The following is a 19999-nucleotide window of genomic DNA, read 5'->3' as shown; positions in this document are numbered from 1 at the left end:
AGGGGCAGTATAGGAAATAATTAATTATGAGGGGCAGCATAGGAAATAATTAATTATCAGGGGCAGTATAGGAAATAATTAATTATGAGGGGCAGCATAGGAAATAATTAATTATGAGGGGCAGTATAGGAAATAATTAATTATGAGGGGCAGCATAGGAAATAATTAATTATCAGGGGCAGTATAGGAAATAATTAATTAATTAATATTTTTTTTATTTTTAAACTTCAGTCCGGCCCTCCAACGGTCTGAGAGGGACAGTGATCGGCCCCCTATGTAAAAAGTTTGGGGACCCCTGTCATAGAAGGTGATCGCACTATAAGCCCTCGCCTGTTCTGCTTGGACACATTGGCTCCATTCACACAATATGCTTGGATTGGGTTTCAAAACGCATTGCAAGCGCATCCGATGATGCTCGGAGATTTATCCAATGCACTTGCAATTGGCTTCAAAGTGTTATTTAAGCGCATTGTGTGAATATATATTTATATTGTCTCTGTTTTGTTCAATCATCTTTTATAAGGTTCAGAGCTGGAAAGCCATTTCGAATATCGTAATATTGTAGCAATACATCTCCATTGCTTTATCCCCCAAATTTTTACTATTGGATCAGCTTTGCAGACTTATAATATCATTGCTCTTTTCAGTATTCATGCACCTTAAGAGTTAATTGCAAATCTCTCTGTCTCTCCCCCTCATTTATTCAGCTGTTTTTCAATGCACCATTGCCTCGAGCCCTTGAGTCCTTTCATCAAGGCTCTTGCCATTCTGTGATCTGCAGCGCTGTATATCAAGCTACTATTAAACGCAGGCTGGTTTGTGTTTGGAACCTGGCACTGCTTCCTCTCCCTCTCCGAGGAAGGAGGGGGGCTGCGGACAGACAGAACAATGTGTCACCTCCTATAAGGCCACCCTCCGATAGCTTTATACTAGAGTAATGTGCACGGTATAGCATTCCCACACTATAAATCACACTAAATGTTTACTATGTTGCTGCTGGCATTTTAATAGATGGTGATCGTGTACTGAATACTATGAATTTAGGAAGTAAAGGAGTTGTCTCATCATGGGCAATGCTAATAGAAATGCTCCCCCTATGTCCCACCTCCAGTACATCCCGGAAAATGGCTAATTCATAAACACTGTCCCTGTACACCAAAAGCCCAAAAGTCAACCACACCTAACGCTCCAACACAATTCTCCTTTCATTACATTTTTACCATTTTGTGATCAGCCACCAATTTGTGTTTGGTGTTGATGGCCTAGTCCAGTGATGGCGAACCTTTTGGGGACCAAGTGCCCCAAGTACAACCAAAATCCACTTATTTACTGTGAAGTGCCAACATGGCATGACATTGCTACCCGTTCTTCCACATATTTTAATTGTATTGGCCCCCTGAGGCCACCAATACAGCTGGAAGAGACCCTGTAGCTTCCCTCCAGGGTCTCCCTGTAGATTAAGAATGATGGGTCCAGTTGGATGACCTCCAAAGACATTGCAGTTCTGTCAACACCTTCTCACTTTTCCCGCAGTTCCAAAGAAGTGTCACTAAAGTTGCCTGGGACTGCAGGAAGATTTGGTCCTATTTGGTGAACTCTGTCCTGGGGCGATGGTCTGAGTGCCCACAGAAATGGCTCTGAGTGCCACCTCTGGCACCCGTGCCATAGGTTCGCCACCACTGGCCTAGTCCCTTCTGGCTGAGTGTGCAGGTGTATTGGTAAGACAGGAGGGATAGCCGTAGTTTTTGTTTTTTAAATTAGTTTTTGTATAAAGAGGAATTCTCAATTACAAAGAAATTGCCATATAAAGTTATTTGCTCCACAATTTATTTTTTTTTCATTGGATTTCCGGTTTTGTGGACATTAGACTGTAAAATATTTGTTATAGATTGCACAGAGGTAGATTAATGGTTACACATTGATATAAGTTATATGTAAAATGTCTATGGAAAGTAGCAAGATTTACTGTCCATACATCTGCAACACCCCGGCCAACGTGCGGATAAGACCCTCTGCCTGTCAGGATCCATCTCAGCCAATAATGCAGGGAGATCTCAGGTATCTGCAGCTGTAGCCTCTGCCTGGAAAGGCAATAGTTAAATGGTTGTAAGATGTTATCCAATGATGTGGCTGTATTGTAAACTGGAGTGTGATTGGAGAGGAGCTACCACCTGACCAGGGGGAGGATAAAACCTCTGAGCAGGGGGAGCACATGGTCCAGTCTGCAGAGGAACAGCAGCGTAGAGTTGTATGTCCTCTTCCTTATATAGTCAGTACGGGTTACGTACAAGATAGGTTGCATAAGTTTGTTCTTAAGTTGAATTTGTATGTAAGTCAAAACTGTATATTTTATAATTGTACATCCAGACCAAAAATTTTTTTCCCTGTTGACAATTGGAGTTTCAAAATTTTTAGCTGTAATGGGACCAAGGATTATCCATAAAGCTTCATTACAGACACCTTACAGCTGATCATTGCAGTCTGGGAGTATAGTAACATCCAGAGAGGTCACCAGAGGTCAAAGGGGGCAGAGGAGTCCATCTGTAAGTCGGGTGTCCTTAAGTAGGGGAACGCCTGTAAACGACTCTTCTGAGGATCCAGAAACAAGAAAGATTGGCTGACCTACTGTTCTTTAATGGTTGATTCTAAATCGGCCTTTAAATACGTGTTTTCCACCCATCAGACAAAGTGATTATTTATTGCACCTATGAACGCTTGGTAGATGCCATTCAGAATTCATTTGAAACTAATGGGCACATTTACTTATGCGGTCCAGTTGCAGTCCCGTGGTGCGTTGTCCGAGATTCACTAAGGTCCGTGCGCCGAGGTCGGCCGGAGTTCACCTTCTTCTTCCTGGTTCATGTGAGTGCGTGTCTTGCGACACAAATTGTTTTTTAAATTCTGCTTTTTTTCCCAATCCGTCGGGTTGTCCGACGGTCACGGGCCCCGATTTCTGTCGCGTGCAAGCCGACGCCGAAGCGGCACAATCCGATCGCGTGCGCCAAAAACCAGCGGCAATTCGGCGCAAAACGGAAACATTCAGGAAAACCCGACGGAATCGCGGCCCGTGGACCCTTAGTAAATGAGCCTCTATCTTTCCCTGGGAAGTGAAAAGATTGTGGTCCCAAATCTCCAAAGCATTGGCTGAGGAGGTGGGTCACCGTCTCCGTGGGATCTCTCCGCCTGGAAGTGTCGGTTTGGTTTGTGTTGATGAGACTTCCCCGGTCTGAAGGTCATTATGTTCCATTTTTGAGCTGTCACACAGGTCGTCATTATCTGATCTTATTGTGTATGAAATCTAATATTAGTAAATATATTTTGTTCACTTTTCAGGGTGGTGCCACAAGTGGCGTTTTGAACCCTTTTTTGGACCGTTTTTAAGCAGTCCATAAAACACATCAGTTTTTTCCATTTTTGTCCGGTTTTCCCCAATTATGATAATTGGGAGAAACTGACAAAAACGCATGGGTTTTTTTAACGGACTATTTAAAAACGGTCCAAACACGGGTTCAAAATACCACGTGTGCCACCGGCCTGAGTCTCAGTCTTTGGCACCCTTCCTTTATTGGTCCATATGAAGGAGCTGTGCCAGCCCTAATCTCTGTCATGTCTCATGTAGAGCATCTTACACATCCTAAGACTACTCACTGGAGTTACTAAAAATTGTCCGATAGGAGGAGAACTAACAATATACACAGCCACGTATCCATCCATTATCTACCTGGGTGTGGAAGCTGATGTCCTTCACGGGATCCATATTGGGGACAAAAGACCCTTGGTCCTTCACATAGGTGTGTGTCCTAGATGTGGCGTGTCCTAAGCGGCCCCTACTTAAGAACACCTGACTTACAGACAACCCCTAGTTACAGACGGCCCCCTCTGCCCCCTGTGACCTCTGGTGACCTCTCTGGATGTTACTATAGTCCCAGGCTGCAATGATCAGCTGTAAGGTGTCTGTAATGAAGATTTATTAATAATCCTTGGTCCCATTACAGCAAAAAAATTTGAAACTCCAATTGTCACCGGGGCAAAAAAAAAAAATTTTGTCTACAACTACAATTATAAAATATATAGTTTCCACTTGCATACAAATTCAACTTAAGAACAAACCTATGGACCCCATCTTGTACGTAACCTGGGGACTGCCTGTACAGTGGAGACCATATGGGGAAATCTATCATTTTCCCCTCCCACCCATTGCATAGAAATGCGATTCCGTCCTGCAGTGGCGCATTGTTGTTTATTTATTTTTAATCCTTTCCCCGGGATGCAACATAATAGCCGAGCCGCATGCTGGAAGTAGAGCAGCCATTAATGATTGATAAAAGCGGAGAAATCCTGTTTAATGCCAATGAATAATTTATTGCACTCTCTGTATGTTTTTAAGAAGTGATGTCCCTTTTCTTCCTTCTTGTCTTAAGAAATAAAAGCTTTAGAGCAGAGACGACTTAAAATGTGACCAGAAACTATGTGCCACTATCACAACACCAAATTATATAATGATTATGATAATCAACTATAAGGAAATCTACCTGCAAATCTAGATCCTGGCAAGTAATCTTATGTGTTATCTATGGCCTCCTTTCTTCTAAAATCAACTTGTAAAACTATACTAATGAGCTAGAAGGATCCCTGGGGGTGTTGACAAGGCCCCTCCCTGCTGCTGCTTCACCAACATAAGATGTTTCAGCACACAGTGGACGGGGGATGCTCCTGCACAGTGTAACAGCCTGTGAAGCTGTAGTACAGAGGGGCACTGGTAGCACCCCCAGAGACCTTCAGGCTCATTAGAATAATTAAAAGTTGATTTTAGGAGTAAGGAGGCCATGGATGACAAATATAAGAAGTTTATCACGGTCACGGTGCCTTTAAACTTTAGTATTTGCTTCACAATGCCCTATGGATTGATCCGGCGTGTGTTCTATTTCTTACTTACCATATATATATTGTATAGATTTGTAAGAACTCGAGGAAAATGCCAGGGAATATGATTGTACAAAGAAAGTTGTCTGTTACTATGGTTACACATTGGCCTGGATAGGATGCATTACACGTATATAGACGTATCTGCCATATATTCCGATATAGATGGATGGCAACGTATAAGGCAACGTTCGTATCCACTTTCTATTTTTGACCGATCCATAAGAATATTGGCAGATTTATTTTTGGATGAATCCCATTCACCTGAAGGATTTCAGTATCTGTGTGTTAGGGGAATATATTGCACCCGATGTCGCTGGAATCCATATTGTTTGCTGCCAGTGGATGCATGGAGTCGATGGCGGTGCATTGAGCCTATGGTTGTGTTGTACTTCCCAGTCTGATTTGTTCTTCGTTGCTCCATTGTCTTTGTTTTGGATGACGTTTGCCGCTCTCCTGGAAATGAATCTGAATTTTATTTTATTTTTTCTGGTTGTGTCCCCCACTTCCTGCGTCTCGGCATTGGCTGTCAGCCAGTATTGATTGGCGCCCACCCCGCTGGAGGTAACAGATGTCAGGAGTGATAGATTACGGGTCGTTCCTTTTAATTTCACTGCTCCCGGATCACAGCTTTGAGTCTAATTCTCTTCAGTGTCAGGATCGCTCTCCTGTCACCCACCTCTTCCTTTAACTCTTGTGCTGCCAGTGATGCGTGACGCTACTTAGACTTGAGCAGAAGTGAAGGCCGCAGCAGCTTTTTTTTTCCCTAACATTGTCAATTTCAAGGGAACCAGTTGTAACAAAATGAATTCTTGTGACAATATATTGAAGTGTTGCATTGGATACATTGTACAGGCGCAGATGAGCTCCTTCTTGTGTCATTGGGGTCTTGGTACATGTGTAAGAGAAGCTGCTTTCACATTCTATCCTCTCTGTTACTAAGTTTTAATTGCATATATTAACATTAACGTAGATATAATATATATAGCTCTTAAGGTGATAAATGGTGAGTAATTAATGCGAGTATCAATCACCGTCTCCTATCCGCCTGCAGCGCTCCTATTTTCGTTAAGAAACACAATCTTCGCGATCTCTTATCTTGCCGTTTTGTGTTACTGTATCTCGCCAGGATTAACACTTCTATTTCGATATTATAAGAGGGGGGGAGGGGGGGGCTCTACCCAGATATTTATGTATCTGTCAGCATTTTGTGTTACAAGGTTGCTCCATGTTCTGCAGATATCAGAAATAATCATAGTTCTCTTTTAACAGCTGAAATTATTTAAAGGACATGTGCTTTTTTTTTTTTCCATCCCACAAAAATTGTCTCATTTTCCTCCCACAATCCATGCATAGCAATTGGCCAGTACTTTTTCATATATATATATATATATATATATATTTATATATATAGCGCCTACAGATTACACAGCGCTGCACAGGGTTTGCCAAACTGGTCCCTGTCCCCATGGGGCTCACAATCTAATCAACCTACCAGTATGTATTGGAGTGTGGGAGGAAACTGGAGGACCCGTAGGAAACCCACGCAAACACGGAGAGAACATACAAACTCTTGAGTATTTATACCAGGGGGCTATCGTTATAACCCGGCTGATGTCTGCTCACATCTGTGTTTCTTCTGTACTTCTGTAATTCTGCTGCTACAACAGAGAAGTTTTGCTTCCCGACGTGATGCCAGCGACGTTTGACAAACCCCATTGACGACAATTTACCCCATTAGGTTTTCATTATGAGACTAAAGCATGAGAATGAAGTACCCGTATCTTTAAGTAACACACGTTGGCCCCTTAATGCAGCGGTAAATCCCCTTATCAACCTACTTATGAATAAACAGATGACAACTCTTGCTGGGCGTAAGAAGGTCGCAGCTTTATTATCTCCATACAACAAAGCCAAAGACTTAAGGCACTTGAATTTTTCATTGGTCTCCTCGTGCTCGGCTGCTGGACTCCCAGCTGGCAAGTCGGCCAGCCGAGCCTTCTCCAACACATTTCTCACTTTCCGCCAACTTCATAAAATAACATAAACAACAAGAAATCTAACACAGGGAGGCACCTGCTTCGGTGCCGAGGTAGGTGATAGGGAAACAGGGGCTTATAATACCCCACGTAAACTAGGCGGGTGAACGTGGTGAGGTTTCAGAGGGGGAGGGATGGTACCCCAAAACAAGCCTGCCTCCCCCACCCATTGCATTAAGGTGAAAATAGCCAATATATACTCTTATTCACCCGAAACCATCCCCAGCCTCCAGTCCCAGGGCACCTTCCTTAATTAGTCAGGGGTACCCTGCATGTCTTACTGCAGTATTGGTCATTTTGGATGAAGTATCTGATATGAATCTCATGTGAACATAGCCATAGTAAGTGCCAGAGGTTTGTGTATGGCTATAAGTGTATGGCCATAGGAGCGTGTCCTTGCATTGGTGCTGTTATGGGCTACAAGCACTGACTCTGCTTGCTTCCATGAGAATGCTATATGGATGATTTGTCTCTCGCTGTTGGGGTCTCTGAGATGTGACAGCTGTGGGAAGCAGCTGACTATTGCACCACGGGACTATAAGGGGACAGCCATGTGTTTCTTGGCACCCTGATACAGCCCGGAGCTGCTTAGCACTGGTATGAACATGACCTTCCTATTCTGGCCAGGGCCCTGCCTAGGTAGGGGCAGTGTGCTGACATGACAAACACGTGTCAACTACTCCGCTTTATGATATTTACTCTGCTGCAATTAAAGCGCATTACACATTGAAAGGGAATAGAAATTGGCAGCAGGCGATGAAGTACAGACACCGTAACCTCATATTTTAGGGTTTTTTTGTTGTCTTATGTAGCTAATCCGGTTCTGTATTTTGTCATGAAGCTTTATGCTGTTTCTAGGATATTGTTACATCCTACACATAGCCGGCTCTTCTCCTCCAGGTATTTTCTCCCTGCGCTCACGATGAGACTTGCGATGTGTGACAATAATCTCACAACACAAAGTAACTGTATATGGAGATTAGGATTGAATCTCAAATGACACATCCTAGATCTGAACAAATGAAATATTCGCATTGAATACAGTTGAATGTTGTTGAGGACAAAGTTGAATGTGCTGACAACAAAATCACCAAAAAATCATCAATGGAAATCAGATTTATTAACCACTGGAGGCCTGGATTTGGAGTCACCTACAAAATTAATTTGGAGAGACTCACTAAAGGCCGATCCAACTTTGATGTAATGTCCATAAACAAGACAAAATGAGGCTCAGTATTGTGTGACATCCCTACAAGGCCTCGCCTGCTCCTGATGAGGTTCCAGGGGGTCTCCTGAGGGATCTCCTCCCAGACCTGGACTAAAGCATCCGCCAGCTCCTGGACGTCTGTGGTGTGATGTGATGTTGGTGGATGGAGCGAGACATGATGTCCCAGATCTGCTCAATCAGATTCAAGTCTGGGGAACGAGCCGCCCAGTCCGTAGCTTCAATGGCTTCATCCTGCAGGAACTTCTGACACACTCCAGCCACATGAGGTCCAACATTGTCCTGCATTAGGAGGAACCCAGGGCCAACCGGACCAGCATAAGGGTCCGAGGATCTCATCTCGGTACCTAATGGTGTCAGGCTACCTCTGGCGAGTACATGGGGGGCTGTGCAGCTCTCCAAAGAAATGCCACCCCACAACATTACTGACCCACTGCCAGACTGGTCATGCTGAAGGATGTTGCAGGTAGCAGATCGCTCTCCATGGTGTCTCCAGACTCTGTCACATGTGCTCTGTGTGAACCTGCTTTCATCTGTGAAGAGCACTGGGCACCAATGGTGAATTTTCTAATCCTGGTGCTCTATGGCAAATGCCAAGCGTCCTGCACATTGTTGGGCTGTGAGCATAACTCTTATCTGTGGACGTGGGGTCCTCACACCATCCTCATGGAGTTGGTTTCTAACCATTTGTGCAGATTGATGAACGTTTGGCTGCTGGAGGTCATTTTGCGGGGCTCTGGCTGTGCTCCTCCTGTTCCTCCTTGCACAATGGCAGAGGTTGCTGTCCTGTTGCTGGGTTGTTACTCTCCTATGGCCTCCTCCAGGTCTCCTGGTGTACTGGCCTGTTTCCTGGTTGGGTCTCCTGGTGTACTGGCCTGTCTCCTGGTATCACCTCCAGCCTCTGGACACTACGCAGCCAGACACAGTAGACCTTTTGGCTATGGCTCCCATTGATGTGACATCCTGGATGAGCTGCACTACCTGAGCCACTAGTGTGGATTGTAGAGTCCGTCTCATGCTACCAGGAGTGTGAAAGCTCCATCAACATTCAAAATTCACCAACACATCAGCCAGGAAGCATTAGTACTGAGAAGTGGTCTGTGCTCCCCACCTGCAGAACCTCTCCTTTATAGAGTGTGTCCTGCTAATTGGTTGTGAAAATGAGTGTCAATCAGTGTTTTTTTTGTAGTTATACTGTGTTGTTTAAGTTTTCTCTTTTATTTGTTTAGCAGTTTGCTTACTATTAGCTAAGCCAGAGTAAACTCCCTCTAACGTCCTGATTGCTGGATCCCTTACTGTCTGATATCTTAGCAGCATGGTGGCTTAGTGGTTAGCACTATTGCCTTGCAGCACTGGGGATCTAGGTTCAAGTCCTAGGTCAACATCTGCATAGATTTTGTATGTTCTTTCTGTGTTTGTGTGGGTTTCCTCTGGGTCCTTGGGGGGGGGGGGATCACAAATTCTGAAAAAAATTGTGATTTCAGGATTTGTAGATGACAAACCTGGTGCTCAAGCCCTGATGTGCCTCTTTGATTGGAAAATCTGCTCTTCATTGAAGACACAACATGTAAATGCGGCCATGGTAGGACGCCGAGCACATGGTGTGGTCCTTTCAATTGGCCTCATTTCACTTTCCTGTCTCTGAATTCCTCGGAGTAATGACTCACATGGCTTCTCTCATTATTCCATTGGACCAAAATATAATTCCACTTTTTATAATTCCACTTGGCTCTTTTCCCTCCTCTCCACTTCCCCTCTTTGCTATCTGTCACTTTCCTGGTGCCCCGGTCCTGCACTCTGTGTTTCCATTGTCCCACAACTATGGTCAACTACGTTATGTCCTCAACTCCCCTTTTGGTCATAGACTTCATCAAAAGGGAACCTGTCACATGCAGTAGTATGTTATAGAGCAGGAGAAGCTAAGGAAAGACTCTGGATAACTTGTCATATTAGACAATGACATTTGTAGTGCAGTGATTGACAGCTGACTCTGTATACACTTGTATGAAGTCACAAATACCACGGAGTAATCCGGCAAAATGATCGCAGCTACGCTATAAGATGATCACTGCTTATGGGATACAATGTAAAGTCTGTTCATCTCCTTCTGCATTATAACATTCTGCTCTATAACAAACTGCCTGCAGAAAGGACCCTATGTACAACCTAAGGCTGCGTTCACACGGGACTTTTTTTTTTTTTTTTTTGCATTAATGCGTGCGATTTCAAAGGCATCACAAGAGCTGAGAAGAGGAGATTTGCCTAATTACGTTGCTTGCAACATTGCATTCACAAAACGTGTGGGGTAACACGAGTTAACATCGCGTTAACATGTGCATTTGTAAACACATAGTTGACAGCAATGTAATTGGGCAAATCTCCTCTTCTCAGCTGCTCTGATGTGCTTGAAAACTCAAACAAAATGCGACTTGTAAACCCAGCCGGAAAGGTTAAGCGCTATATATTTTTGGGCTCATATTTATGTAGTTTGCATGTCATCCGGGGTGTACCACTACTTTGAACGACTTCCAGGGATATTCCATATTTACCGTAGTATAGCTTTGTGTTAGAACCGTAATAAAATGAATTAATGTTCCAGTCTTTGCAACCCAGTAACGGCTCTTGGATCCTCATTTTGAATGTTAAAATAATAGCAGTGTCATGTGAATGGAATTAAAGGGAATCTACCAACAGTTTAGACTATACAAAGCTGTAGACCGTGTTGGGTATGGGCCCTGGAAATCTATGAAATTATATTCCAGGATTGTAGCTGTGCCTGGAGCCCTGGGTTGCAGTCCTTTGTGAGATCTACTCCCATCTTAGCTGATCACTTCACAGTCCCACACACTGCTCTGAGTAAGAGCAATAACAGATGGGCTTGGAGAGCAGTTTGGATGCACAGTTCATTGAAGTCGGGAGACTCCCCAGTATCCATGTCCAGCTACAATCCTGGAACAACTCCAAACCTGCCTTTAGTAATATCCCATACAAAGGTATGGTTACGTAGATCTCCAGGGCCAATCCCCAACACGGTCTAAACTGCCGGTAGAGCTCTTTATGGCAGGTTTGTATGTGAGCTTAATTTTAATTGATAAGTAGAGCATGAATTAAGTCAATCTTTGGTAAGTTCCTCATATCATAATATTTACACTGGTGAAGACCCAGAATACAACAGGGGCACATTTACTGAGGACCCGTTCTCCAGTTTTGTGTCGGACTTTGTACGTACCGTAGCATGGGGGACACACGTGGCGCCTCCATAGCGAAACATGGGGCACGGCGCCATATTTTGAGAAAAGATAAGACGCGCCCTATCTTTTCACGACTACGGTATGGTCCTGCGTGTGTGCTGCACCGTACCGCTCCATACGGCAGCGCACGTCCATTGCCGGCCTATAGGCGATATATATGTCCCCCAATGGCCGTGTGAATGCAGCCAAAGTGTGTCGACTCTGTTGGGCAGTGCAGGGGGCACCAGATTCATGAAGAATGAGTGCCACGAATCGTGAATCTGGCGCCCCCTGCACTATACACAGGACACTGCATTTAGCACAGTTTGCACTACTCTTAGTAAACTTCCCCAATGTTTCATTCTTGTTTATGTGTTATTTGAGTTACTTCTTAGACCCTGCACACGGAGCTTAAGACTTATATTTGGCATATAAACAGTGAAAAACTCTAAAGCTTTTGGCCGGGTGTATACATAGGGCTCAGCTCACCAACAGGTCTTCTCCTCATTGAGGTGGTAACTTCCTTCAGATTATAAACACGTAGCCGGTTGTGTGTTCTTGTACTTATCTTAGTCTTTGATCCCTATTTATGTAATATGGGAAAATAAAACTGATTATATAATTAAATATACAAACAAGTAAAACCGCCTTCACCATGCTGCATTCACCATGTTTTATCCCCCACATTGTGTTCACTGCTCAAAATGTTCTATGGACATAGCAAGACTCTGTGGCTTTTAGATGGTTAATCAGCGGCTCTTTCCCTTCTCTTTTAGGATATACATTGCCTTTGTTATTGTGTTGAAAGAGTCCAGAAGTCGCCAATGTAGGGCAGGGTGGATACAGGTTTTTATGAACACAATCACCTTCATGCCAAAAACAGGTAAGGACGATGATGATGATGATGGTGACAGAGGCTGTGGTGCTGCTTGTGTTTTTCCATGCTGTATTTTGGCATGCACTCTGGCTGCATTGTATGATAAGATATGGATCACTTGCTAAGAACAATATGCACTGCCAGGGTAGAAGCCAGTGTATTGTTGCATTCATAAGACAGTGAATATTATTTTTAAAACATTTCAGCAGAAGGTTTCAGGGTCCTGGAAAAGGACCATTCCCTTTAATCCTGGGTTAGGTATCAATGAAATGTGATACTACATCTTCTCTCACAGAACAAATCCATCTGGGTCTGACTGCTGGGACCCGCACCGATCATGAGAACAGGGACCACATTCTCACTACTGGGTCGACCTGCAGGACAAGCGTGTGCCCTGACGCTCCATTTTAACACGAGTGCCGTGCTAGATCATCGCTTGCACACCCATAGTCAAGGCTAATCCTGACTCTCCATTTTATTCTATGGGAGTGCTGGAGGTAGCCGAGTGCTGTGCTAGGTCAGCTCTGGCACACTCATAGTCAGAGCTCATCCTGAAGCTCCATTTTATTCTATAGGATTGCTGGAGGTAGCCGAGTGCTGATGTGCTGTGCTAGGTCAGCTCTGGCACACTTAGTCAGAGCTCATGCTGAATCTCCATTTTATTCTATAGGATTGCTGGAGGTAGCTGAGTGCTGATGTGCTGTGCTAGGTCAGCTCTGGCACACTTAGTCAGAGCTCATCCTGAAGCTCCATTTTATTCTATAGGATTGCTGGAGGTAGCTGAGTGCTGATGTGCTGTGCTAGGTCAGCTCTGGCATACTCTTAGTCAGTGGTCATCCTGACTCTCCATTTTATTCTATGGGAGTGCTGGAGGTAGATGAGTGCTGTGCTAGGTCAGCTCTGGCACACTCGTAGTCATGGCTTATCCTGAGGCTCCATCAATTTGAGAGATATCACTTTCCACAGGGCTTAGTTGATGGCCCCAAAGCAGCTGCTTTCCCTACTACCCTGGTAGTTATAGCCGTGACTGGAGACAATAATAGGGGTTTCTTTTAGGTTGCTATCCACCATTGTATTGCTATCAGCCCTGTATTATTATTATTATTATTATTATTATTACCGTTGTATTGCTATCAGCCCATTATTATTATTATTATTATTAGTACCATTAATTCCATGTTGCTGTACAAGCCATTCATATATAGATCATTAAGACAAAAACAAATGCAGGTACAAATACAAGACTAAGTGGGAGACCCTGTCCATAAGAGCTGACAATCTATATTTGTTTGTTGTGATGTATATGAGGCGACTGCTGTAGAGATATCTGCTACAGAATTACAAAGTGCCCGTCTATTACTCGACCTACTCTCCAGAGAGAGAATTGCAGGTTATGGTACTTTTCAATAAATGGAGATGGTAACGTGCAAATTTAAAAAAAAAATCCTAAAAAATAATGTTCCAATTTAAAACTTCAGCAACATTTTGGTCATTTCCTGGTGAAAACTTCCCTTCTAATGGAAGCCTCCCCTGGCTATGGCTATGGTTGCTTTGCTAGCCCTGTGTAAACCCTGTACATTAGTCCATACTGTGCGGTGCCACATTTCCCTTGTTATATCCATGTTCCGCACATCCTTGAAATGTCACGGACAGGATTTCAGTCCTTCTCTGTTTTGAAATCTACTGGCAACTATATAATTTTTCCTCGCTTTGTATGCATTTCATTCTGTGCCACCTTACCGTACCTGCCTGTGCGCCCTATTATTAGCGCTGAAAGGGTATAATCTTGTAGACCGCTTCTTTTCCTCGAAAGAATCAGAATTCCTTGTTGCCAGGAGCTTTTGAGGAGAAAGTGTTTTGTGATGTTGCCTGTCCTTATGTCGGAGAGGGGAGACCTGACTTTTGAGTGTTAGATTGGTGTTTTTAGGTGATGGATTCCAGCATTATATCACTATGCTTATCATTTTTTTTGAAAAATCGGTACAATGGGAAAAATGAATGTGGGGGTGAACTGCAATACCATGCACAACCTAAGGACAAGAGTGGCCTTACTATAGCTGTGGACATCATTGAGCGTGTGAGGCTCCACCAGTTGTATCTGAAGCACGAGCTCCTCTATATAAGCAAGTCCTTCTGGCAGACCTGTATTGCATGGATCATGTGACCGTGCTACCATGCTGGCCGCCGCTGACCAACCAGGAGCCGCTCCCAACAATCAATCCACAGGATCTATTGGAGCTGGGTCACAGTGGGTTTCCCTGCAATTTTACAATGTAGAAAAAATTAAGACCTACAATCTCGGCACATGTCGTTACCAGAAGCCGGTCCCCTACAATCTCGGGACATGTCGTTACCAGAAGCCGGTCCCCTACAATCTTGGGACATGTCGTTACCAGAAGCCGCTCCCCTACAATCTCGGCGCATGTCGTTACCAGAAGCCGCTCCCCTACAATCTCGGGACATGTCATTACCAGAAGTCGCTCCCCTACAATCTCGGGACATGTCATTACCAGAAGTCGCTCCCCTACAATCTCGGCACATGTCGTTACCAGAAGCCGCTCCCCTACAATCTCGGCACATGTCGTTACCAGAAGCCGCTTCCCTACAATCTCGGCACATGTCGTTACCAGAAGCCGCTCCCCTACAATCTCGGCACATGTCGTTACCAGAAGCCGCTTCCCTACAATCTCGGGACATGTCATTACCAGAAGCCGGTCCCCTACAATCTCGGCACATGTCGTTACCAGAAGCCGCTCCCCTACAATCTCGGCACATGTAGTTACCAGAAGCCGCTCCCCTACAATCTCGGCACATGTAGTTACCAGAAGCCTCTCCCCTACAATCTCAGGACATTTCGTTACCAGAAGCCGCTCCCCTACAATCTCGGCACATGTAGTTACCAGAAGCCGCTCCCCTACAATCTCGGCACATGTAGTTACCAGAAGCCTCTCCCCTACAATCTCAGGACATTTCGTTACCAGAAGCCGCTCCCCTACAATCTCGGCACATGTAGTTACCAGAAGCCGCTCCCCTACAATCTCAGGACATTTCGTTACCAGAAGCCGCTCCCCTACAATCTCGGCACATTTCGTTACCAGAAGCCGCTCCCCTACAATCTCGGCACATGTAGTTACCAGAAGCCGCTCCCCTACAATCTCAGGACATTTCGTTACCAGAAGCCGCTCCCCTACAATCTCGGCACATGTAGTTACCAGAAGCCGCTCCCCTACAATCTTTGGTCATGTCATTACCAGAAGCCGCTCCCCTACAATCTCGGACATGTAGTTACCAGAATACCCATTTTTTATGGAACAGGTGTTGTGTACCTTGCAGCGGCTGTGGTTCTGGAGGGGTTAATGCTGATTAATAGTGACATATAAATAATATTCCGGCGTTGTGTGACATTGGCAGAGAATGTCACCCTGCAGGAGACCTCCAGACCTAACTTTAGATGTGGCGTAACATTGCTCTCATGGGAATATAAATGAAGTAATGTCACTTGGGGACAGTGAGACTGCAGAAGATGTCCGCGCAGTATTCTGTAGCGCATGGTTCTGTAGGGTCTTGTACTGTTGTACATTTGGACACGTCGCTTCTTTTACAGCTGTCAGGGAACCTGGTCATCGTTATAGTCACATTCCAGACACATTTTTATAGATTTAGGGATTCTTCTAAATGTTAGTGACTACAATGTTCCTGCTATGACTAGTAATGTAAATCGCTTGAAAGTAACAGACATAAGAGTTACCATTGGACAGTACTTTAAGGTGTAGGACGTCGCTGTATAGTTACAAGGTCCAGCTGACATCTGTTGCGCCTTCATGGGTGTTTATTCTCCACGTCAGCCTGATGGACACCAAAAGTGTCTGATAGACCCTATTGATTTATCATTATCACAGCAAGAAGAGCCCTACATGCCGATCCATCCTCCCAATCAATGATACAATGGACCGGTGATGGAGCACCCGATGCCAATGTGAACAGACGTTTATTCTGTGGTGGCTCATGCAGTTATAGGCTAGATCTGTATCCCGGACTATAGGCCGTCTACCACATCACAGAACTGTGGAGCGTTGGAGGAAATCTACCATCACATTTGATCATGATAAACTAGGGGCAAAGGTTTATAGATCCAGGCACTGAGACTCTGATGATCTTTTTATATTTGTCATCCATGGCCTCATTCCTTCTAAAATCAACTTTTTAAATTATGCTAATGAACCTGAGGGGCTACCCTAGCCGTTCTGTTATCTGGCTGTTACAGTGTCTCACCTTCCCTCCTAAAACTAAAGGGGAGCAAATGTAACCGCCTGTAAAAGCAGATCAGAGGGGTTACTGTAGCCTTCAGGCTCATTAGCATAATTTTTTATTTATTTATTAATTTTCGCTAACACATTTTCCATTAACCCCGAGGACAGAGCCACAATGAAGTGACGGCCACTGACAATGGTAAGATTGGACATCGTAGGGTCACACCTATGGCTGGTGACATCCAGTTGTCAATTTACCTTTGGGAGGAATAACAGAGAAGCAGCTTCAGTTAGAAGACACAGAATTGCTACATTTATAGGTTATACATTTAATCACCAAATCCGATCTGTCACGAGATGTGGCAGGTCCTCTGAGGGTGACCCGTGTAATGTCAGTTTATCATTCACTATCGTCCATATGTGACCGGATCTATCTCTCTGTCCTTATGGGCCAAATAATCTTCAGTTCCTTTTATTATCCTAGGAAGGAGATTAGCGGCATCCGTGTTGGGCAGTGAACCTTTCCATTCCTCCTTCCCTCCTGGTATATAATGTATGTCCTCATACAGTATACAGGCAGCACCTTTATTACAGCGTTTGCAGATTGGATTGGGAACCTGAGCTGTTGGTTTGATAATCTCCTGTGATTACCAGAATATTTGATTTGCTCATCCTCTTGGTCTGGCAGCAAACATGTTAACATGGATGTCCTGCTCCTGCCCTATTTGTTTATCCACGTCCTGCAGGAGCCCAGGGGTGCAGCTTCAGTCACTGGCTGTCTGCGACTGGCAAGGGTTGTGACAGCGTGTTCTTTCCTCAGGAAAATAATTCTGTCATAAGAACATTCCCCTAACGGGAACATTCTGTTTTTCTGCTGCTCTCTCTGCGTGTGCGTGTTTGTGTTCAGAACTCATGGCATATGCTTTGTAAGAAAGCAAGACGTACTGAGATTACTGATCGCAATTATAAATGCAATAATTGTCTACGTCTGTGCGGATACATTGGAATCCATCTTCTACAACTGGGTCGTGGCCTACGATGACATCTGCAATGAGCAAAAGTGTCGCCTTGTAGCCCATAATGGTGATTGTTACACATTATTGGAGGAGGCTGACTGTGCGTCCTCCATTCCTCAGCCAGTATCGCGAGGTGAGGAATCGGGATTTCTAAACATCCCAAAATAATTGATACAATGACAACAATGGAAGAAACCTCTAGCAAGTCCTGCTGGGTTTTTAGTATGTTCATGTGTGTCTTTGCTCATCAGTTTCTGAATAAAGCCAACATTGGCTCAGATGCCATAGGATCATATAGGATAGTGATGGGGAAACTTTTAGGGATCAAATTGCATCCCAAAACCCACTCATTTTTCGCCAACAAAATGATAATCTGACCATGTTCACACCTTCTCTCTCCTCCCGTAGTCTTGGGTAGACCAGGATATTTCACCATAAAATAACATTGAGCATGACACATCCTGCGCTACCTGTGGCTGCAGGAGGATTCCTTAAAGGGGTGTTCCTGTTTCAGCAAATAAATGTTATTGTTTGAATAAGAAAAATTATGCAATTTTCTAATAAACTGGTGCTCTCTGTATCAATTTCTCATGTATTTCTAGATCTCTGCTTGCTGTCAATCAACAGGAAGCTTCTATGTTTATTTCCACTGGACAGAAAGCTGCCCATGGTCACACAGGTGCACAGCTCGCTATATCACACAGGTGCACGGCTCGTTATATATTACACAGGTGCACGGCTCGCTATATCACACAGGTGCACGGCTCGTTATATATTACACAGGTGCACAGCTCGCTATATCACACAGGTGCACGGCTCGTTATATAGTACACAGGTGCACGGCTCGTTATATATCACACAGGTGCACAGCTCGCTATATCACACAGGTGCACGGCTCGTTATATATCACACAGGTACACGGCTCGTTATATATCACACAGGTGCACAGCTCGCTATATCACACAGATGCACGGCTCGTTATATATATCACACAGGTGCACGGCTCGTTATATATCACACAGGTGCACGGCTCGCTACATCACACAGATGCACGGCTCGTTACATCACACAGGTGCACGGCTCGTTACATCACACAGGTGCACGGCTCGTTACATCACACAGGTGCACGGCTCGTTATATCACACAGGTGCACGGCTCGTTATATCACACAGGTGCACGCCTCGTTACATCACACAGGTGCACGGCTCGTTACATCACACAGGTGCACGGCTCGTTATATCACACAGCGATACTAAATACAGGCAGTCCCCGGGTTACATACAAGATAGGGTCTGTAGGTTTGTTCTTAAGTTTAGTTTGTATGTAAGTTGGAACCTTATACTTTATTATTGTGACCCCTAGTCAAATTATTTTTGGCCTCTGTGACAATTGGATTTTAAAAATGTTGGATTCTCATAAGAATCGGGAATAACACTAAATCTTCATTACAGACGCCTGTGATAACTGTTACAGCTGATTATTGTAGCCTAAGGATAAAGTACAGGAAATTACCAACATCCAGAGGTCCGTCTGTAACTAGGAGTCGCCTGTAAGTCAGGTGTTCTTAAGTAGGGGACCGCCTGTATATGTGTGTATTTATACACACGCACATATATATATATTTACACGCATACAGTCTGTTATGTGATTCTCTCTTCTATTAATCTTATCGGACACCCAGTAGTGAATGCGCAGGAATACATCTGTCCATCCTCTGTCGCGTTCCGTGTTCTGCGTTTCTCCCAGCATCGTCTCTAGCGTCCTGAGCCTCTGCTCGGCAGCGTTACGATGCGATGATGTAGAGTGGATAAACCCTGCTGAACCTACACATTGCTGCCGCTCTATACATTCGTGTATGGAATGGCACATTGTTACATTGTCGATACTTTCCGTCACTCACAGACACTGATACGGTCGCGGACGCAATATACATCTGTACGGATACAAGTTTTGGCTTTTTTCCTTTTTAGCGATGAAATAAACCAAGAAAATGAATTGTGTTGTAGATGGAGAAATAAATCTGGAGCGTCTGATCCGCTCGCTGCACACTGGTTTCTGCAGGTTAAAAGCATTCGATAAGTGCTCCCCCCCCCCCGCCCGAGCACCGAAGCGATTGGTATTCATGAGGTGTTGGCCGTTTGCGTGTAACGACCTCTCCTGCAGACAATTATTATTGTGTTATCCTTACGGTTTTATTTTTATTGGTATTTGGTTCACATGCAGCTTTGTCTGTGTATGTATCGCTCGTTCCGCATGCAAATGCCGCCAGGATCAATGCACAGGAATGAAATCAATGGAGGAAGCACCGGCTCATGGAAATGGGGGGGGGGGGGGGGACTTAACCCTTAGGACGCCCAAAAACTAAAGAACCTGAAGATTTAGCAAAGTGTCGTATCTGCATTAGATTTCCATAATACACCATTATAATATTGTCACATG

At 44.4% G+C, this 19999-nt stretch overlaps 1 protein-coding gene across 9 annotated transcripts in view; it reads left to right on the top strand.

Moving 5' to 3' along the window:
• The window catches only part of ZMIZ1 (zinc finger MIZ-type containing 1), a 230852-nt gene that overhangs the window by 60556 nt on the left and 150297 nt on the right, over positions 1-19999 (top strand). For 8 of the 9 annotated variants that reach the window (XM_072130119.1, XM_072130121.1, XM_072130131.1 and 5 more), the window contains exon 3: positions 12194-12300. The exons of the other annotated variant lie outside the window; for it this stretch is intronic. The gene's annotated coding sequence lies outside the window, so the exon portion shown is untranslated. The remainder of the gene's footprint in view (positions 1-12193; positions 12301-19999) is intronic. 9 annotated transcript variants of the gene reach the window in all.

This window comes from Engystomops pustulosus, chromosome 11 (genome assembly GCF_040894005.1).
Source record: "Engystomops pustulosus chromosome 11, aEngPut4.maternal, whole genome shotgun sequence".
Taxonomy (NCBI): Eukaryota; Metazoa; Chordata; class Amphibia; order Anura; family Leptodactylidae; genus Engystomops; species Engystomops pustulosus.
Note: the sequence above shows the minus strand (reverse complement) of the source record. Positions and strands in the feature narration are given on the sequence as shown.